The sequence below is a fragment of the Rhinolophus sinicus genome, linkage group LG11 (assembly GCF_036562045.2).
Source record: "Rhinolophus sinicus isolate RSC01 linkage group LG11, ASM3656204v1, whole genome shotgun sequence".
NCBI classification, from domain to species: domain Eukaryota; kingdom Metazoa; phylum Chordata; class Mammalia; order Chiroptera; family Rhinolophidae; genus Rhinolophus; species Rhinolophus sinicus.
This window is the reverse complement of record NC_133760.1, coordinates 33,116,064-33,135,400: the sequence shown is the minus strand read 5'-3', so window position 1 is coordinate 33,135,400 and position 19,337 is coordinate 33,116,064. Positions and strand designations below refer to the sequence as shown.

At 37.5% G+C, this 19,337-nt stretch overlaps 1 protein-coding gene across 5 annotated transcripts in view; it reads left to right on the top strand.

Moving 5' to 3' along the window:
* Positions 1–19,337, top strand: part of CTCF (CCCTC-binding factor) — a 43,680-nt gene that overhangs the window by 3,663 nt on the left and 20,680 nt on the right. For 2 of the 5 annotated variants that reach the window (XM_074314724.1, XM_074314728.1), the window contains exons 2-3: positions 522–636; positions 1,852–1,964. The gene's annotated coding sequence lies outside the window, so the exon portion shown is untranslated. Of the gene's footprint in view, positions 1–521; positions 637–1,851; positions 1,965–11,001; positions 11,050–19,337 lie in introns of all 5 variants that reach the window. The other 3 variants (XM_074314725.1, XM_074314729.1, XM_074314726.1) reach the window with 3 other exon arrangements.

Below are 19,337 nucleotides of genomic sequence, written 5' to 3'. Positions count from 1 at the left end.
GACTAAAAAAAGTATTTCAGTGCTGTGCTTCTAGGATTTTCAAATGTCACTGAAAACTCCCCCCATAGTTACCTTATTAAACTGAAAAATAATCTTTACTCGTGATGTAACTAACTTAATCAATAAAACCACTACTAGTTGAAGATAATGAAATAAATTGTTAAAGGACTGTTATACTGAATCTATTAGACTTAATTTTTTGGTAGTTTGAATATGCGAGTATATACATGAGCTGTTATATTGGTTACAAGATCGCAATGGGGTGCTATTTTGATAATCACAAATCTTTAGTCCTTTATAGAGTCCCCTTTAGACATTTAGCGCGTCTAAAAAAATAAGTGAATGTTTTATTGGCTCTAGACATTTATGGAATGGCTCAATTAGTAAGGTGACATATTAACAGGTATGTTATTTCTTTCCCAATTTTAGCAATCTAAATCTTGCCCTCAGTTTATTTTTCGTACTGTATGTGCTCTTGTATGTATTTAGCGTTCATAAAATGATTTGTACTTCTATTTTAGAATGATCACAGACCTGGGGCCAAAGAACAAGATGCACTAGTGGACAGATTGCTAACCAGGGGCTTGAGAGCCAGGTTCTGTTCTCCCTCCTCAAATTGACTGCAGCCACGGAGAGGTAAATACTATTTCCATGTCTTGGTCTTGAAAATAGAAGTAATAAAACCCTCCTGGGGTTGAAGGAATCACTGGATCATTCTTGGGTATAGGAGATGCAGGAGGGTGGGTGATCGAGGGCATACAGGCTTTAAGCCAAAGTCCTGTTTGAAACTTTGCACTGCTGGGTGACACTGAGCTAGTTACTTAACCTTTCTACTCCTACAGTCCTCATTTGTGAGAGAATAACATCGATTACAGAGGCTGTTCTCAGAGTTGAGAGTGTGTGTAAAAGCATTAAGTACCAGTCTGAGCCTGTACGCAGAAAATCCCCAGGAAATGGTGGCTACCTTTCTGTAGAAACCTCTGGAACGTATATTTTGACTCTTGGCAAATGACCTCAAAAGTCCATGACCTATGGCAATTTATAATTTTGATGAGGAATAGATGGAATCCTGTTCTTGGGGAATATGGTATCTTACTAAAATTGTCCTAATTTAAGTTAGCCTCGCTGATGACCCATGTTTACATCAGAGTGTTACAGTTATCAAAAATTTAAAAACATTTGAAAAGGTCACTTAAAATTTACTTTAGCCTACAGTTTCTGCTACAAAATGAATGGACATCACAGGGAACTTGAAACCGGCCTCTCATAAATGTCAGGGTTTACTAGGCTTTGGGATCTCACAAACAACAAAGTAGGGTTCTGGGTATGAGAATTGTATCTTCTCAGGCTAACAGAAAGCACATCTCTTTTATCTCTTAGAAAATGTGAAAATCGTTTAATTGCACTTGCGTACTGGCAGAAAAGGAGTGTGTAGAGGTGGGAATTACAAATGCTTAGATAAGTTTATATGTATGAATCATCTAAATGACTACTAAGATTTTTCTTACAAGCAAATAGAGAAGAAGGAAGGGAACAGGAATGAAAGCTTTACTAATTCTTCAAATTTCTATTTTCCAAATGAGCATCTTGGTACTTCAGTAGATGAGACGGACAGGGTCTTTGTGCTGGTTTTCTGTCATTCCAGAAATAACTTGTATCTTACAGGTTCTTTTAGAAGTGTTGACATACTAATGAACTGCTGAAAAGAGAAACAATACCGATTTGAAAAGCTATTGAGAAAATTAGCATTTTAAGAGCTTAGGGAATGGGGTTGTAGGAACATGTAGGAACTTTTAAGTGTTGTGGCTAGTTTAATCCCTGTTTCTCAAACTGGGATATGAATACCCTTAGGGTACAAAGTGATATGATTCCGGGGTACTTGAAGCCACAAGATAAACATGATCCATCTTCTTGGAGCTTCAATTGTGCTCATTGAGGGGGCGGTGAGTTAAATAATTTAACTGGTAAGTAAATTTTTTTTACATTAAAACATTAATATTTTAGGAGCAGAATGTGCACTCTGTATGACTAAGATTACACAGGTCTTCAACACAATGGGGCGTGAGTGCCTGGGATTGCGAACTGTTCTTTGGATAGGTAGTACCTATGGAAACACTGGAGAAGCAGTTATTTTTGAGCTACCAAACAGCTCTGTTAGCCAGCTCCTTGTTTTGTTCCCTGTAGTATCTTACTAAGGAATATAGAAGTTAAATTGTATTAAATAGTGCTTGTTTGCTTGCACATGTTCCTACACATGTCCGATGTGTGCAAAAGCTCTGCATAGATTGGTAGACAGTTCTAGATGGCTGGACCAAGTCTGAAATATTATCAAGACCATTCCAATGATACAAGAATAGTCATTTAAACGAAAAGAGGAAGCAATGAGCAAAATCACGTTTAAAACCATGAATTCTGTAAATCAAATTTGAAAACAAATGTCACATTAGTTCAAGCATAATTAGCAATTTATACTGATTTTTCTTATGCCCTGTTTGTTAAGTAGTCAGTCATAATAAAATGGCTAAATCTGAGCTATGGCCTTGTGACTCCTAAAGATAACTATTTAAAAGCATCTGTTCACTGTTTTGTGTGTTTTACAATTAGTAAGTATTATTACTAACATGTTCCTCTTAATGTGAGTGGTACTTCAGAACAACATTTTCTATATTGATAATGTCTGCTCTTTGAATACAGGTTTTATATTTGAACTTAATTGCTTTTAGATATACGGAAATGTGACTTTCTCTGAAACGATGTGAATTGTATCAGCCAAGATGTTTTAGCTCTAAATTTCTGCAATATTTATTGAACACTCGTAATGTGCTTATTTCATCCTTTGAACACTTGCCTTTCTACTTTGCGTCAAGCACTGCATTAGATACTGGGGATTCAAAGATGAATGAGAAAAGGATCTTTTTCCTCAGGGTCTTAAATAGAGTATGGGGCAAGATATCTGTAAATAGTGTTGTTGATACTATGATAAAAGTGTGTTCATAGTGCAGGGAGGGATGGTCAGTTACAAGAGTTGGTGAAAGACGTTGGGAAGGGCTTTCTGGAGGAGAAACCCTCATCTAGGTGTATCAGGCAATACAAAAGAAGCATACATTTTTATTTTAATCTTATAAGAGCATCAAATCTGAGCTTTGTGGCCTAATAGCTATATGGCTTTGGGCAAGTCCATTAGGGGTAACTTCTTTGTACCTTCCTTTTCCTCGTTTGTAAAATGACATCTCTACCATGTTATGTAGGCTTATGGCACTTAAATTTGTAACTGTAACTGTAATGTGCTATATAGAGGTAAAGCGATAATCTTTAAACTTTAGCAGTAGTTGGCCATTAAACTGAACAGTAATGACCACCAGACAATACAAAAGTTAAGTGAACTAAGTTGGGGTTATATGGATGAGGAAATTCGATTAATCGGAAAAATCTATTGGGTAGAGAAATCGGTAAGTAAACAAGATCACATCCCATGTGAGGAGTGATGTCCGACAACCACTTAGAAAAGCTGATTGGGAAGCTTAACCAGCAAAATGCTTATGGGGGCTTTTTAAAAATATAGTACAGAAATTGTTATGGAATAAAAGTAAAAAGCCTAAGCAAAAACCTGGCATGTAGCAAGAGCTCAGTAAGTAATTATACGAATGAATGAGTGCCTAGTGGAAAAAACTAAATGGATATACATCGAAACACTAGTCAAAACAAAATTAAAAACTAGTATTGATAGGTTGGTTAGGTTTGGGGTGACTTTTCTTGCTTTTTTATAGTTCGTATAACTATAATGCAAAGAGACCTTCTCCTCCCCTTTTTTAATTAAAGCAGAATTACCAAAAACTGGGAATAATATTCAACAGTAAGGGACTGGTTAAATTGATACGTCTATATAATAGAATGTCATGCAACCAATATATTATGCATAGGATATTGAAATGGAGAGATATTTGAGGCATTCTTCATAAAGAAAGCAGGTTATCAAATAGTGCACACCATATGATCTCTCGTGTGAGAGTAAATACATGTGTACATATTGGGAGGAGACTATGGGTATAAACCAGAATGTTTATATAAAACCTATAGGTCTATATTCTTGCTTATCTGAGTTTGTTCCTATTACCTGTATTGTATAATTTTTTCCCTTTGTTTTGGGGAGGACGATTATAGCTGAGAACCAAGAATACATTGCTACCGTACCTGAATTGATCTGTAAACTTGCAGCCGAAGCAATATTATTGAAAGCCTGGATTTTAATTGGAAGAGCCAAGCTTTTGGGTTTTGTAGTTGTTGTTTTAAGGGGGGAGTACAAATTCAGGAGATTAAGTAGGAAATACTATCTGCAGAGAGAGAAGATCAAGTACAAAAACAAAAAAGTTTAGCAGAATGTGACCATATGGAAAGCTAGACCTTGTGTCCTCTTTTGTCTTTGGCACATCACTTTTTTTTTTTTTTTTAATTGTAACTCTTTTGCCACTGTTCATCATCTATTTGTTCTTTGCTCACTCCCAGTATACATGTATAGAGGTGTAAGGATTATTAACCGGCAGTCCCACAGGAAACAACTTTATTACCTACAGTACAGTGCTATGTACTCACATAGTTCCTTTAGTCTTACGGTCTCTTCATTTCCTAAGTTGCTTAGGTAAATTTCTCCCCACTCCCTTCAGTTAAGTCGTCACACCTGCACCAGGTAGACTTTTTTTTTTTCTTTAAATAAATTTATTCCCCCCTTCACCTACTTTTCCCACCCTCCACCTCGGCAACTACCAATTTTTTCTTTTTATACAATCTGTACTGTATAATTTTTAAAGGGAAAAAGGAATCCAGTACAATTGGAAGCAGTACTGAAGCTTTCTGATAAATATAATGAAGTAAAAGGAGTTTCTGCCTATACTCGGGCAGTAAAGTCTAGACTTCTTGAGTGGATTCGAGAGCCTTGCTAGAACACTGTTGCAGAAGTGCAGACATGAGGAGAACAGGAGGAGGGTACTGGCAGCCATGTGTCTCCCCAAGTGTTAGAGGGAATTGAAGTTGCAGAGGCAATTCTTACAACTTTCCTCCACTTAAAATTTGTCTCAAGCATTTTTGTATCATCTGATTAGTTTCATTCTTTGGAAGAGTAGTAATTGTAAAATTATACTAGAACCTAAAGAACGCTTTTACTTTGTTTTCCCAGAGGTAAACACTTAACAGTTTGGTGTTCCCTTTAGGGGTTTTTCCTGTGCTTTTATAAATGGGCATGTACATATAATACAGTTTTTAAAATAAAATGGAATTGCGCTGTACCAGTATTCCATAACTACCACATTCAGTACAAGCTCATGGGGGGATATATTTCAAACAGTACAAAATGGTGATGGTGAAAGAAATAACTTCCCACCTTTGATCCCTCAGTTTTCTTCCCCAGAGGCAATATGCAGAAGGTGCCAAAAAAATGTATACACATTTTAAGAAAGGAAAACTATTAAAATTGTAATACTCAATATATACCGATAACAAAAGATAAATACAAGTCACGTTTGACTGCTGCAATTACAAGAGGTGCTCAAAGTGGTACCATCAGCGTCCAGACTCTTCTGATTATGGTGAATTACTGTTTGAGCAACGTTGACCAAAGTGTCCACATGTATACATTTGTTTGGCATCCCTGGTGTATTACCAGTTTTTCATATACCCTTCCAAAGAAAATTCTATGTATGTATAAACATGTGTTTATGTATCTTTAAAAACCACAAATGATATACTGATACACATTGTTCTGGACATTTGAGTTGTTTGCAATCTTTTGCTGTTAGAGAAAGATGGTTTAATAGATACCATTCTTGCATATAGCTCGTTGGGCACATGTACTAGTGTATCTGTAGGATAAATTTGTAGGAGTTGAATTGCTAGTGTATTCCTAGAAGAGGGAATAGCATGTACAAAAGCAGAGAAGCCTAGAATGTTCTGGCAGTTCAGTATGATTAGAACAGAGTGTAGGATGTATGAGGCTGGATGCAGATCTGCTGATAGCACCCTGTCAGCAGGGTTGAAGAACCCTGTAGACCAGGTGACACGGTTTAGACTTCAGCCTGAGTTTTGCATGGGAAGTTTCAGAAGGGAAGTCTCCTTTCTGATCATAAATTTACATTTTAGAAATCTATGGCTACTTTGTGAAAAATGGGTGATGAGGGAGCAAGAGAGGAAGCAGGGAAACTAGTTAGGAGGCCATTACACTGGTCTAGGCAAGATGTAACGCTGGCCTGGCTTAAGGGAACTTCACCAGAATTGCTGTTTGTCTTGTTTTGTTTTGTTTTGTTAAATTAAGTTGGAATCCTATCCTACATCTTCTTTTGTAACATTTCTTCATGTTATATGTTATGAAGATATTCACTGTTAGATACCCTATTTTACTTCAAATTACTAGGAGAATTTTTGCTCCACTGTTACGTACAGCTTCACTATATGTATTTGTTAAAATTTTCTCCTTTTTTTTTTAAAGCTGGAAAGTGGTGGTACTTGTTCCCTTCTTACCTATAGAGATGAATCTAATAATCTAAAAAAATGTGTAGGATGTTAAAGCCAGGAGAAATTTTCTTACTGCTGGATGTTAACTTTTCTAACCTGTTCTTTTGAGGACAGCAGTCCCTTTTTGGCCCTAGTTTTTTGCTTCTAACACTTCACCTTTCCTCCTATTCCCCATTGTTTGAATTATTTCTAAGAGTAAATTGACTTTTGAGAGCCAAGTTAATTTTAAATTTGAGAGCATATATTTTGAAATGTCTGTTTTATCTATTCAGAATCCTTTTTTAATCCTATTCTTGACTGTTCTCAGTAGTAGAAATTTGTTGATTTAGTGACTTCTAGATAAGTGTGCATCTTAGCTAATAGCTAAGTAGATTGTCTTATCAACTATATAGCTATAGCTCTAAGCATTTTTTACACTGAAATTAAATCCTTTGTTTTTTATTTTGACAGAGGTAGGTGATACGCACTAGCTTTCCCAACAAGGATGGAGGAAACAGTCCTAAAATGTCCTAGATTAGTAAGGGCTTTTGAAGAAAAGAACAGATATCTTGACGTTCCTCGTGCAGTGGGGATTGAGGAGGGTTATACAAACAGTGATTATACTCTGACTTTGAGCAGCCTTTGTAGTTTAAAGCATATCCTAATGGAGAGGAAAAGAGCCCGTCTGGTAAATTGTATCTTATGTTTGTAGCATCTTTGCCTGACCCAGGGATTCCTCTTTACATTTCTTGGACTACAGAGGTAAATGCCACTCAATAGAATGCTGTGCTTTGGCCATCTTCATCTAAATATTTAGCCATCTTCGTCTAAATAGGTTTCAGGGATTTCTGCCTGATTTCTGGGTTACAGACAAGGGGACTGCACAGCTAGAGAACCACATTTTGCTCCTCTCTTATGTACAGTTTCACTATATGCATTTGTTAAAATTTTTTTTTTAAAAAAAAGCTGGAAAGTGGTGGTACTTGTTCCCTTCTTACCTATAGAGATGAATCTAATTGATAATCTAAAAAAAGTGTAGGATGTTAAAGCCAGGAGAAATTTTTAATCATCTGGCAATCCCCTCATTTTACAGATACGACAGCTAAGAGGCAAAGTGATTTAGCCAAGGTCATGGATGTAGGACAAGTGCACCTACTGTTTTTTGTTCTTCCCCAGACTGGCTCTGATAGTCTCTGGGTTTCATAGAATATCCTGCATTTGGTTCTGTAGCTAATTTTTTTATATACGTTCGATTTTTTTTTTAGATCTTTAGACAGAGAAACATAACATCATTGTGTATCTCTAGAAAAATAATGTGGAGAATGTACATTATTGTTCTCAAGTATAGTACACCAGTGCACTGGCGTACGTAAGGTTTTCAGTATGTGTTTGTCAGAATTCTTTTTAATAGTGTCACCAAATTTAAATAAAGTTTATTCATGTGTACGATGCATTACTAGGTTCTGGCTGTCGCCAGTATTAAAGCTTGGTATATAATAACAAGGCTGTTAGGATTTTCAGCTTACTCATCTTTTTCTGGATAACTCAGGACTGTTTCAGAATCCTTCAGTAATTTCTCTGTGATAAGAACAGACCATCGTTGGAGGTCAGTGTTGGTTAGCCGCTCTATTTTTAGTATAGTTCAGTTGGAGCACTGAAATTTCTAAATTATTTCAGTCCACTACTCTTCATTTATTCAGATCAACTTGGGTATAACAAGACCCTGGCATAGCATAGTCACTGTTATTTATCGTAAAGCAGATACAAGGAGTTTTACTGTCACAGGGAAATGATACAGAACTATTCTATAATAATAGAGGATACTTGAGTTGTTTTTAGTATTTCTTGTGTTTCTGTTTTATTTGTATCGTGTAACTCTTCCTATTTAAAAATTTTGTTGTAAGTATATGTTGAGACTATAAAATAATAGTGTCTTGGTATCCTCCTGGGAATAAATTTTATGATTTTTTTTTCTTTCTGGTCCCTTGTTAGACACGGTCTTTGTTCCTTCTCTCCTTGTTATGTCTTCTGGGTAGTTACAAATACATATATAATTTCCCCACCAATTTCTTGGTTAAGCTGTTGCCTGTATTTCCTTTTTTCCTATATTTCTAAGGAGTAACCAAATTGACAGATTACTTGTTTTCATAATCTAATATTAGTTCAAAGTAACATGTTTCTTTTATTTCAACTTCTATATGTCTGTGTTCCTATACATGTGTATATATATCCTTTTTCTGTTTTTCAGATTTCTTTTGTTCTATCTGTTGAATAACGCTTTATTGTCCATATTTTATGCTACTATACTATTTACTAAGGATATCTTTTCTTAATATAACTATTTCTGAATCTTTGTTCAAAGAATATATTGCCATTTATTATTACCATTATTATGCCTTTGGTACAAGTGTGCATTGTTGAATTTAAGCTGTTAGCTTCTAATTTAACATTGACCTTATAGGGGACCCCATTTACCAAATAAAAATGGTCTGGTTCTGCCAAGTAGTCTTCATGAGTGAGTACAAGGTTATAGAGACACTAGGGCAGTGGTCACGTGGTCACTGATACACATTACAAACCATGAGTTCACTCTATTGTTATGTATGTCTTGTTTTGTATGTTTCCTTTCTTCCTTCTGTCATGTGTTGAGTTTATCCCGTACCATCTAGAGAGATCTTTTAATGTTGATGGTATCCATGATAGAAGTTAAACCTTAGGACTTCCTTCTTGAATTATACATTCCATTATTGCTTATGGGAAACATTAGTTTTGAAGTAGGCTTGGTAGATTTTTAATCTAAATAAAAACAATTCTTCGTTTTAAAGAACAAACCGAAAAAAAAGGAATGAACCAAACATTCTCATAGTCGAAATGGGGGGGTATTTGAGCAGCTTGGATTTGTGTAGACCTGTATTTAGGATGAATATTTACTGTATTCTATGTCAGTCACTTCCAAGTCATAGTCAGCAGAAATTCTATATCAGAATCATCTGGAGACCTTTTGAAATAAGGGCTCTCCCATCCCAGACCACTGAATCAGAATCTCTGGGATGTATGTTTGTGTTTGTTTGTTTTTCAAGATTTTATTGGGGAAGAGAAACAGGACTTTATTGGGGAACAGTGTGTTTTCCCAGGGCTTTTTCCAGGTCAAGTTGTTGTCCTTTCAATCTTAGTTGTGGAAGGCACAGCTCAGCTCCAGGTCCAGTTGCCGTTGTTAGTTGCAGGGGCACAGCCCACCAAGGGATATATGTATTTTAAAGCTTACCAGATGATTTTCATACCAGCCAGGTTTGGGAACCGCTGCTCAGGTAGAATGTGCCCCCAGATCCATAGATGTGCCTGTTAGATGTTCTGTAAATTCTACACTGTGTGTATGTGTAATTGATTCCTTTTTATAACATATTCAAGGTGATAGACTTGCCACAGATTCCCACCCTTTCTGTATTCCCAGTGATGAAAGACAGTAGGACTGCTCCAAAGACAGTGCACCTCTGAGCTGCTTTTAGGGATATGGGCAAGGAGGTATCTGGTGGTCACCCTTGGGAGAACAAAAAGAAGCAAGGCATTAGGTTGCTGTATGCCAGCAAAAGTGTCATTCAGCCTGTAGAAAACAGGGGGACAGCATGTGCTTGGGAGGCAGCTTCCAATCGGTTCTGTGGCACTAGCATGTTGACTCCCAGACAAGCTTTGTCTTCTGTTCCGTGTATAAATGTTCAATAAGTGAAATAAACAGGCTACCCTTAATGAGGGGCTAGAACATGGCCGCTGAAACCAGATTACAATATAAATTTGAGATGGTTTAGCATATCTGCACTCGGTTATGTTGAATATTTTTGCATAAAATTTATCTAATTTCTTAACATATTTAAGTTTTTCCCATGTACTGTTGTCTTTGCTAAAATGCTCCTCTCTACTGTAGTTTGCCTGGCAGGGTCCACCTCACCCTTGAAGATCCAGCTTTAGCAATTCCTCACTTAAACTATCCTTGTGTCAGGATAGTAGGAAGTATGTTAATCCCTGTTACAATGCTCATCACACTGTCTGGCTGCACTTTGTTCTGTCTGCCTCCCCGCCAGATTAGGAGCTTCCTGAGAATGCAGCCCTGTGCAGTTAGGACTTCCCCCTCCCTCTGCCCCCCTAAGTAATTAAAAAGGAAATTCATCTCTGTACCCAGCATCAAGCATCTTTTGGTGAAAGAATTATTGTTTTCTCGTTTATTATTCTTTGTAGCAAAAATAAACCTCTTTTACCTCCTTCTGGGGTAGTTGCACTGTTGCCATTACAAATATTTTATTAGTGTGTATTTCCTAGATTCAAAGCTCATTAAATATATTTTTTCAATGAATTTTTTCAAGTAGGTGTTAGAATAATTATTTTGTTTTAACTACCTTTTAATATTAACAAATGGGGAAAGAGGTTAAAAACTGGAATGCTCTTAACATTTTTTAACTTAAAAGATAACTTTATTTCCCTTTTAATTCTTTTTTTTTTTTTTTTATGCCCCAACTGTTCTTTTTAAAGTTAATGGCACAGAACAGGGAAGAGAGAGATGTACGTGTGACTGTATAGGTGAGTGCTACTTCAGATAAAGACTGCTTCCATTTCCCATCACCCTAAAATAAATGGTCACCAATATTTTCTGCTTCTCAGACTGAGTCATCCTTTCCACCCAGCTCCTCCCTATTCTTTACCGTAGTCTGCAACTTTCCTGGTTCTCGATCACAGCTATTATTGGTCATGATACTTTGCTTTGATGTCTCTTAAGCTCTTAGATAAGATGAGGTGTATGTATTTTCAAAAATGGCAGCGTAAAGTGGTTATTTCATTACTTTTTAAACCTAACTTTTGTTCCCGAAGGGTGAATAATTTTTACTGTTTTTGACTAGTGCCTGCATTTAATAAGTCACTTAGCTTTTCCTTTCATTCTCAGAAGAAACTGATTATCTTTTGATTTCTTTTTTTCCCTTGTCGTAATGGTACTTAATGTTCTCTACAGTCATTACTGAACTAGGTTTTTCAGTCTCCTGGGTAAAAGCATTCTTCTAATTTAAAAGTCTAGAAAAGGGCTGGCCGGGTGGCTCAGGTAGTTGGGCGCTGTGCTCCTAACGCCGAGGTCGCGGGTTCGAGTCCCACAGGGGCCAGTAAGCTGCGCCCTCTACAGCTAATATTGTGAATTGTGAACAACAGCTCTCCCTGGAGCTGGGCTGCCGTGTGCTGCCATGAGTGGCCGGTGGCCAACGTGAGTGGGCTGCCGTGAGCTGCTGTGAGCAGCAGACCAAGGACGGTGACCCACTGCTTCAGCCAGGTGGAACGCAAGACTCATAATACCATGGGCTAGGAAGTTGTGTCCTACACAACTAGACTGAGAAACAATGGCTGGGAAACAGTGACTTGAACCGGAGGGGGTGGGGGGACAGAAGAAGGGGAAGAAAAAAAAAGTCTAGAAAAGAGAAAGCTATAAGGTATCTCTTCTCTGCCTTCTGATGATGTCTGATGGTTTATATTGAGCAGTCTGAATCAGGCGAGTTGTTAGGTGACCTTCATATTAGACTGTTTCAGAATGGCTGTGGCTTATGGTAGCTCCTAGGGACTTGGGGCTACTGTTTCTTGCCAAGAGTGTAGACAGATTTCTGATACGCTCCACTTGGGGTTTTTAGTAGGATATTAAACAAAAAGTTGTGGTTTTATTTATAAAATCGACTCCTGGAAATTGTCTTCCTCTACTGTCTCATTCTTGGTAGACATGTATTATTCTTAGTACATGTATATTTTATAATAATCAGTAACTATTAAAGGTTATTTTGGTTGTTTTCCTTTGTGAAATACCAGATACATTTGCTATACAGCCAAATAATGGTGATAAATTACTAAGTCTTAATATCTTCAAAAATTAGTATATTCACAATTAGCTTTAATTTTACGTGGCAGGATTTTTAAAACTCTGACATATAATTGTGTTAGGACTTTTTATTTTTGTGTTTAAGAAATGACACAAATAGCAATAAAGGAATAAACTCATATAGTTAAGCTTCCACTTAGCATATGAACAGTGTCTTGTTTTTCCAGGTTCCCTTCCTGCCCTTGTCCTGTGCAGGAACCATTTGTACATTTTCCATATGACAAATGACACTGATATTGAGTGTCTGCCGTTTACCTAACACTGTTTTATGTTCATTGCTGTAGAGGATACAGAAGTAAAAGGCATAGTTCCTGCCCTTATTTTTAAGATAATAGTCATTTTGGGGGAAAGACACAGGCATAGAACAATATACTACAGTGAAAATAAAACAAACAAACTTGAGGTGGGTCTGCACTGGTCAAGGATGAAAAGACTTGATTTAGGGGATGACTTGAGCTGGCAGAGATAAGATAGTAGGCATTTGTGGAAGATGCCCCAAAGGTGAGGTTGGATGGCTGGAAAGGAGGCGAACAAATTGTACAGAGCTCTGGGAGGGAAGCCAAAGAGTTTGGAGTTGTTTCCATAAGCCTCAACCATCATCGTTTTTTTATGCCTCGTTTCAGGAAGATTTAGTTGGGCAGCAATATGCTGGACAGACTAGTGAGAGAGACCAGCCTAGGAAGCTGTTCTGTTACTTTTTGGCTCTTATTTTTCTCTTTCATTCCTGGCTTTGGTCAGTCACCTGGTTCTGTCAACTGGTTGTTACCTTCGTCCCACAGAAATTCAGTAGTTTATCAGATAAGTCGTTTTTGTGGGGAAAATTTATTTAGGACTTGTGATTAGAGTTCTAGGAAACTGAAAGGTCGTATGTTTTTTAGCTAACATATATTCGTTGCCTTCTGAGGTGGCCTCTGGGGATTCGGAGGAACACAGGTAGCCAGGCTCTGTGCATGCATTGTTATATTTAATCTTTATGACAGCCTGCAAAGTGGATGCCACTATTATCCTTTTTTGTAGAAATATCTCACTCCAGGTCACACTAGTAGTAATTAGAAGAACCAGAATTGTAATGCAGGTGTCTGGCTGGAGAGCCTAAGCTCTTAATGTTTCCAGTCTGCTTTTCTGCCCTCCCCGCCCCTTTTTTTTACTATGTTTTTTATTCTTTGTTTTTTAAATGTGGAACAAGCATTTTTCTCATGTTAAGTATTAAAACAAAAATTTTAATGTCTGCATAATACTACATTTTGTGGCTGTATCATCATTTACCAGGTTTAGCTATTCTGCTTATGGTTATAACTTTTGGGTTGTTTATCATTATTTACTTTGATTAATAATGTTCCTATAATCTTGGTGTTCATCTCTGACTATTTCTGGGCATAAAGTCTGAAGTGGAATTACTGGATCACAATTTGAATATTTTAAAATTCTCGATTCATATCACTGCTGATTTCACTGCACCATGACCAACATTGAGGATTATTCTTTAAAACAGCTTTAGCACTTTAATAGAGGCAAAGTGCTGTCACATTATTTTAATTTGGACTTCTTTTAGTTTTGAGATTCACTTGTGTTTTTTTCTTTTAATTTATCTGCCATTTGTATTTCTTGAGTCATCTATTTTTGTCCTTTGCCCAACGTTCTCTTTTTCTTTTTAATACCAATGTTTGTTAACTTTTTTTTTTTTTTTTTTTTTATTGGGGAATACTAGGGGACAGTGTGTTTCTCCAGGGCCCATCAGCTCCAAGTAGTTGTCCTTCAATCTGCTTGTGGAGGGCGCAGCTCAGCTCCAAGTCCAGTCGCTGTTTTCAATCTTTAGTTGCAGGGGGCACAGCCCACCATCCCAGGTGGGAATTGAACTGGCAACCTTGCTGTTGAGAACTTGCGCTCTGAGCCATCCAGCCACCCCTCCGGAAGCTCAGTGGCAGCTCGTTGTCTTCAATCTAGTGGTGGAGGGCACAGCTCACTGGCCCATGTGAGCATCGGCCACCCTGTTATTCAGAGCTCACGCTCTAACCAACTAAGCCGTCCGGCCGTGCCCCAATGTTTTCTTTTGGTGTTCACATTTTTCTTATAAATTTTTAAATTATAAAGATGTTACTCCTTATAGTCTACAAATATTTTTTTCTTGTTGACAATTTTCTTTTTAATTTTGTTCAGTATGTTTTTATAATATACCGGGGTGCCAAAAAAATGTAAACAAGTGGACACTTTGGTCAGCGTTGCTCAAGCAGTAGTTCACTGTAATCAGAAGTGTCTGAATGCTGATGGTAACCACTTTGAGTACCTCTTGTAATTGCAGAAGTCAAATGTGACTTGTATTCATTTTTTGTTATCGGTATAAAGTATTACAGTTTTCCTTTCTTAAAATGTGTGTATATATGTTTTTTGTCACCCTCTATATAAAGTTTTTGAGGGGGAGATGGGTTTTTTGCTTTTTACTTTAAAGTGATCAAAATTTCAATAATTTCCTCTGTTTTTTTCTATAATCTATGCATCTAAGCACAAAGCCTGCCTCATTCTGAGATTAGAAGGCTATTTACCTATATCTGTAAGGTTGTGTTCCTTTTTTTTTTTTTTGGCTGGTTGGTAGTGTCTCTATCTCATAGACAACAAAATATATTCTTGATAGATTAAAGGTATAACTCAGTATTTTCCAACGAGTTTTTTTGGCACCTTTTATGAAATAATCCTATTTTCCCCACTAATTTTAAAAAGACAATTTTTTATATGCTAAGGAGTTGTTTCTGGATTCTCACTTCTGTTTAAATTGTCTGTCTGATAGTGACAGCACTACACTATATTATTGTGGCTTTATAATATGTTAACATTTGAAAGTAGAAGTTTGCCTTCCTTTCTCAGAAATTTTATTGCTATCCTCAATATCTTGTTTATTTTTCAGACAGATTTTGAAAATGACTTAAATAAAGTAGAATTAACATCCTTACAATGTTTGACCTTTCTGATCATGGATATGGGTAGTAGTATTCCTATTTAATGAGGTCTTTTGTGCCTCCTGGAAGAGTTTTGTAATCTTCATACAGGTCTGCAGATTTTTGCATTGAGGTTATTTTTATTTTTTTAAAGAGTGGTATATTTCTGGGGGGTTTTGTTTGTTTGTTTTGTATTTTCTATTTATTGGATGTGTGTGTGTGTATAATACAATTTCATGTTTGTTTATGGCCCATCTTGTTTGAAAAAGAATTTGAAGAAATGTTTAGAAAATACAAATAGTAAATGATATAAAGTCAAAACTTCAAAAAATACCAATTAAAATAGAAAGTTATTACTACATAGTTTGAGAGGAAAAAAATTGATCGATGTGTGGCCAAGTAAAAAAATAGTAACATGAGCCTATTACATAGATCTTAACAATGAACGGAAAAAATTCTTTAGTTGAAGAAAAGCTTTCCAAGCATAGAACTCCAAATGAAATTTCTCCCACGTATCTTTTAGTGTAAGCCAAGGGCATAATGCCAAAACAAAACTTGGTGAAAGCAGTTCTATAGGGGAGATAATAAGACCATGTGACCCAAATATACCATTTTCTGATGGTCTGGCATAATTCTGGGGTAAAGCCTAGAATAGAATGCTGAATTCCACAGAAAGGTCAAGTCAGATAAGGACTGAAAAGTCTCTTGGATTTACCAGTTAAGAGCCATTGCTGGCTTCAGAGCAATTCAGTAGAGTATTGAGGAACAGAAACCAGACTGGTGAACCAAGAGATAAAGGAGTGGAGACAGCTAGTTGGTGAGTGAGCATAGAGGGGATGCAGAGATGGCAGGTGCTAAGTTAATTGTCAGGTGTAGTTAAGGGGAGTTTTAAGATGAGCAAGAGTTGAGCAACATAGAGCTGGCAGAGAAGAAGCTGAGGCAAGAGGAGAGGGCTGATCCTGCAGCCTCCCCAAGGGTGCAGGCCAGGCTAATGTCCTAGGAGCGGGAGCAACTTCAGGGTCCTTTGTGTTCGAGGCTAGGCCTCTGCATCCTCCCACCTGGCCAGTCATCAGGGGGCAGGGAAGTGCTCCGGTGCCAGTTTTCCTTGCTTCCAGCCCCATTACCCCCAGGTGCCAGGATCACCCTGCCTCAGTCTGAGGGAATCTCCTTCTGCCCACCCTCTATCCAAAAGGTGATTCAAATTATTATAAAAGAAAATGTGCCTAAGCTTTACTTTTTCACCAAGATGACAGAGAATCCAGGAAGGATCTGGTCTTCAGAGTTCCATTGGATGTGTGATACCGTGGCCCAGAGGACGACCCTGCTTTGGCAAGCTGGTTTAGTTGCTTAGTGATGGATTAGGAGCTAGAGTCCAGCTTTCTTTATTCCTTATTCAGTGCCATGGAGTTGAAGGTGACAGCCAAACTCCACATAGAGAGACATCCTTTAGACGGTGCAACTGGGATTGCACATGTGGATTTGAAATGGAGTGGCTACAAAGAAAGGGACAGCATTGATGTGCTCAGAGGGAGGAGCTCTCAGAGCCAAGGAAAAGAGACCTCGGAAAGGCAGGGCCAAGGAAGAACAGAGGCTAATGACGGAGAAATACGAGTTTCATACTGTCAGATGCCAGAGAAACTGAGGTTGAGGTTGAGGATGAGGAGAAGGCCTTTGGACTGAAACTGGTGTGGTTCTCAGTGAGTGGTGCTTGTGGACCAAGCAGAAGGACCAGAGGTTAAGGCGGGAGTAGAGTCCTTTTTAGCAAGGACAGGTTCTTACGATAGGAGAGCAAAGCCATGTACAAGAGTTTGCAAATTGTGTGTATAGTATGATGTTACCTACATAAAACACATCCACAAGGGAGAAAAACTGAGAAGACAACACCAAAGTGCTAGGGGATTATCTCTAGGTACAGAAATTAATGAGCAACTTTAAAAAATGTTAGCTTATTTTACAGAAATCTGAAAAGTGAAACACATATTAGGTTGTTGCAAAAGTAATTGCGGTTTTTGCAATTATTTCTAACCTTTTAAACCACAATTACTTTTGCACCAACCTAATAAGTGCTTCATTTTCCAGATTTCTATAAAATAAGCTAACATACTTTGATAATCTGAAAAAAAAGTTGTCTCAGAAGTGAATGTAGATCCCCTTTTAGTGGTCTTGATTCACAAAAAGATTTTACAAAACCTTAGAAAGTGTGGCTGACCAAGCAAGGAGAGAAACAGAATATTGAGTCAGTCTCTCTCTCTCTCTCTCTCCCTCCCTCCCTCCCTCCCTCCCTCCCTCCCTCTCCCCCTCCCCCCCTCCCCCTCTCCCTCTCCCTCTCCCTCTCTCTCTCTCTCTCTCTCCCCCCAGGGAGTGGGGATAGCAACCTCTTCCAGCCTATTCGATTAAGTTACTGGTTTAGAGGAGCCTGGAGGAAGGAAGGTAAAGGGATCCATCCACTGCTTGAGAGGGGTGCACTGAGATTTCTAAGCAGTATATGGGAGAGGCTGGTGACTTGCTACTTTGAGTCTGATTTTTTTCTGTAAAAATAGAACCTATTGCTTTAAGGCCCTGAGTAGATGTAGATGTTCATAGACCCTTTTTATGCCTTGTGTTTTATCCAGTGAGAGAATAATGTCAACTCAACACCCTAGCAACACTACTGGTTTCAGTTTGTACTCCTTTGTACCAATTCTTTTTCTACCTGGTTTATAATTCCCTGACCTCTTTTCAGTTGGATTTGGTTACTTATAAGCAGTTTATAACATTTAAGTTCTTAAGCTAGAGGAGATGGATTTTTCTGTGTTCCTCAAATTGTTGTATGCTATATGCTATGCAACCCCACAGAGCTCAGAGACTACGTTTTTTCCCCACCACTTTTATTACAGAGGATATCTAAACAGTCTGGGATTATGTGATTTTTCTGGCAAGGCCAGCGTTAGCATTTATAACTTGTGAATTTTTGTTCTTGGTCCTTTGTTACTTTTCCCAAGAAGGTTGCAGAGGTTGATGAGGCTTTTTCTCTGTTCCCTAACTCCAACATTTGGAGTTACCATCTTTTCTGGGGTACTAATTTTGAGACCTTCGTGGCCTGGAAAACTCTTTTGAAAAAATATGTGAAGAGTAATAGTATAAAGTAGTACTTCTTAAACTTGAATATATGAAACCACTTGGGAATCTGTTAAATGGCAAATTCTGATTCTGCGGGTTAAGGGTGGGGCCTGAAGTTGTGTTTCTAACAAGTTCCAACGTTATGCCACTGCTGCAGGTTCTCTGAGTAATAAAGGTATAAAGCTTTCATGTCCACACCAGTAGCCCCTAGCCACATATGGCTGAGGGTCTACAGTGTGACTAATTTGAATTAAGACGTACTATAAATGTAAAATACATACCAGATTTCAAAGGCTTATTATGAGAAAAGAATATAAAATGTCTAAATAATTTTTTGGATTGGTTGCATCTTGAAATAATATTATGGGCATATTGGGTTAAGTAAAAGATTACTAAAAGTAATTTTACCTGTTTCTTTTTACTTTTTCAATATGGTTACTAGAAAATTTAAAAGTAAATATGTATGTGACGCACAATAGTGGCTTCCATTATATTTCTATTGGTTAGTACAGAGCATTTCTATCCCAAGAATAATCCATCTGAACAATATTGGTTATATAAAAATAATTATAGTAGGGTCATGTTTAAAATAGTCTTTCATGATCGGAAATATAAATGAGATCTTGTAGTAAAGATACTAGCACATGGATGCTCAGACATTTTTTATTTATAGGCAAATTATAAAGCACTCTGCAATGTCCCTTGACCCTCACCTTCTGCAGTAACATTTTGTTACATTTGTCCCCACTGTTAATGGAACAGCTAGTAAGAGGCTTTTGCATTGAGCATTTTTACCTCTCCATGGTTGAGAACAAGGGACTAATGAAAGAAGGTAATGGCAGAACAAATCGGACTGACAGCTCAGCAACCCACAAGGTTTTCCATCAGCCTTGGTTTTGTTCCATGCAGATAGTCGGGTTTGCTGAATC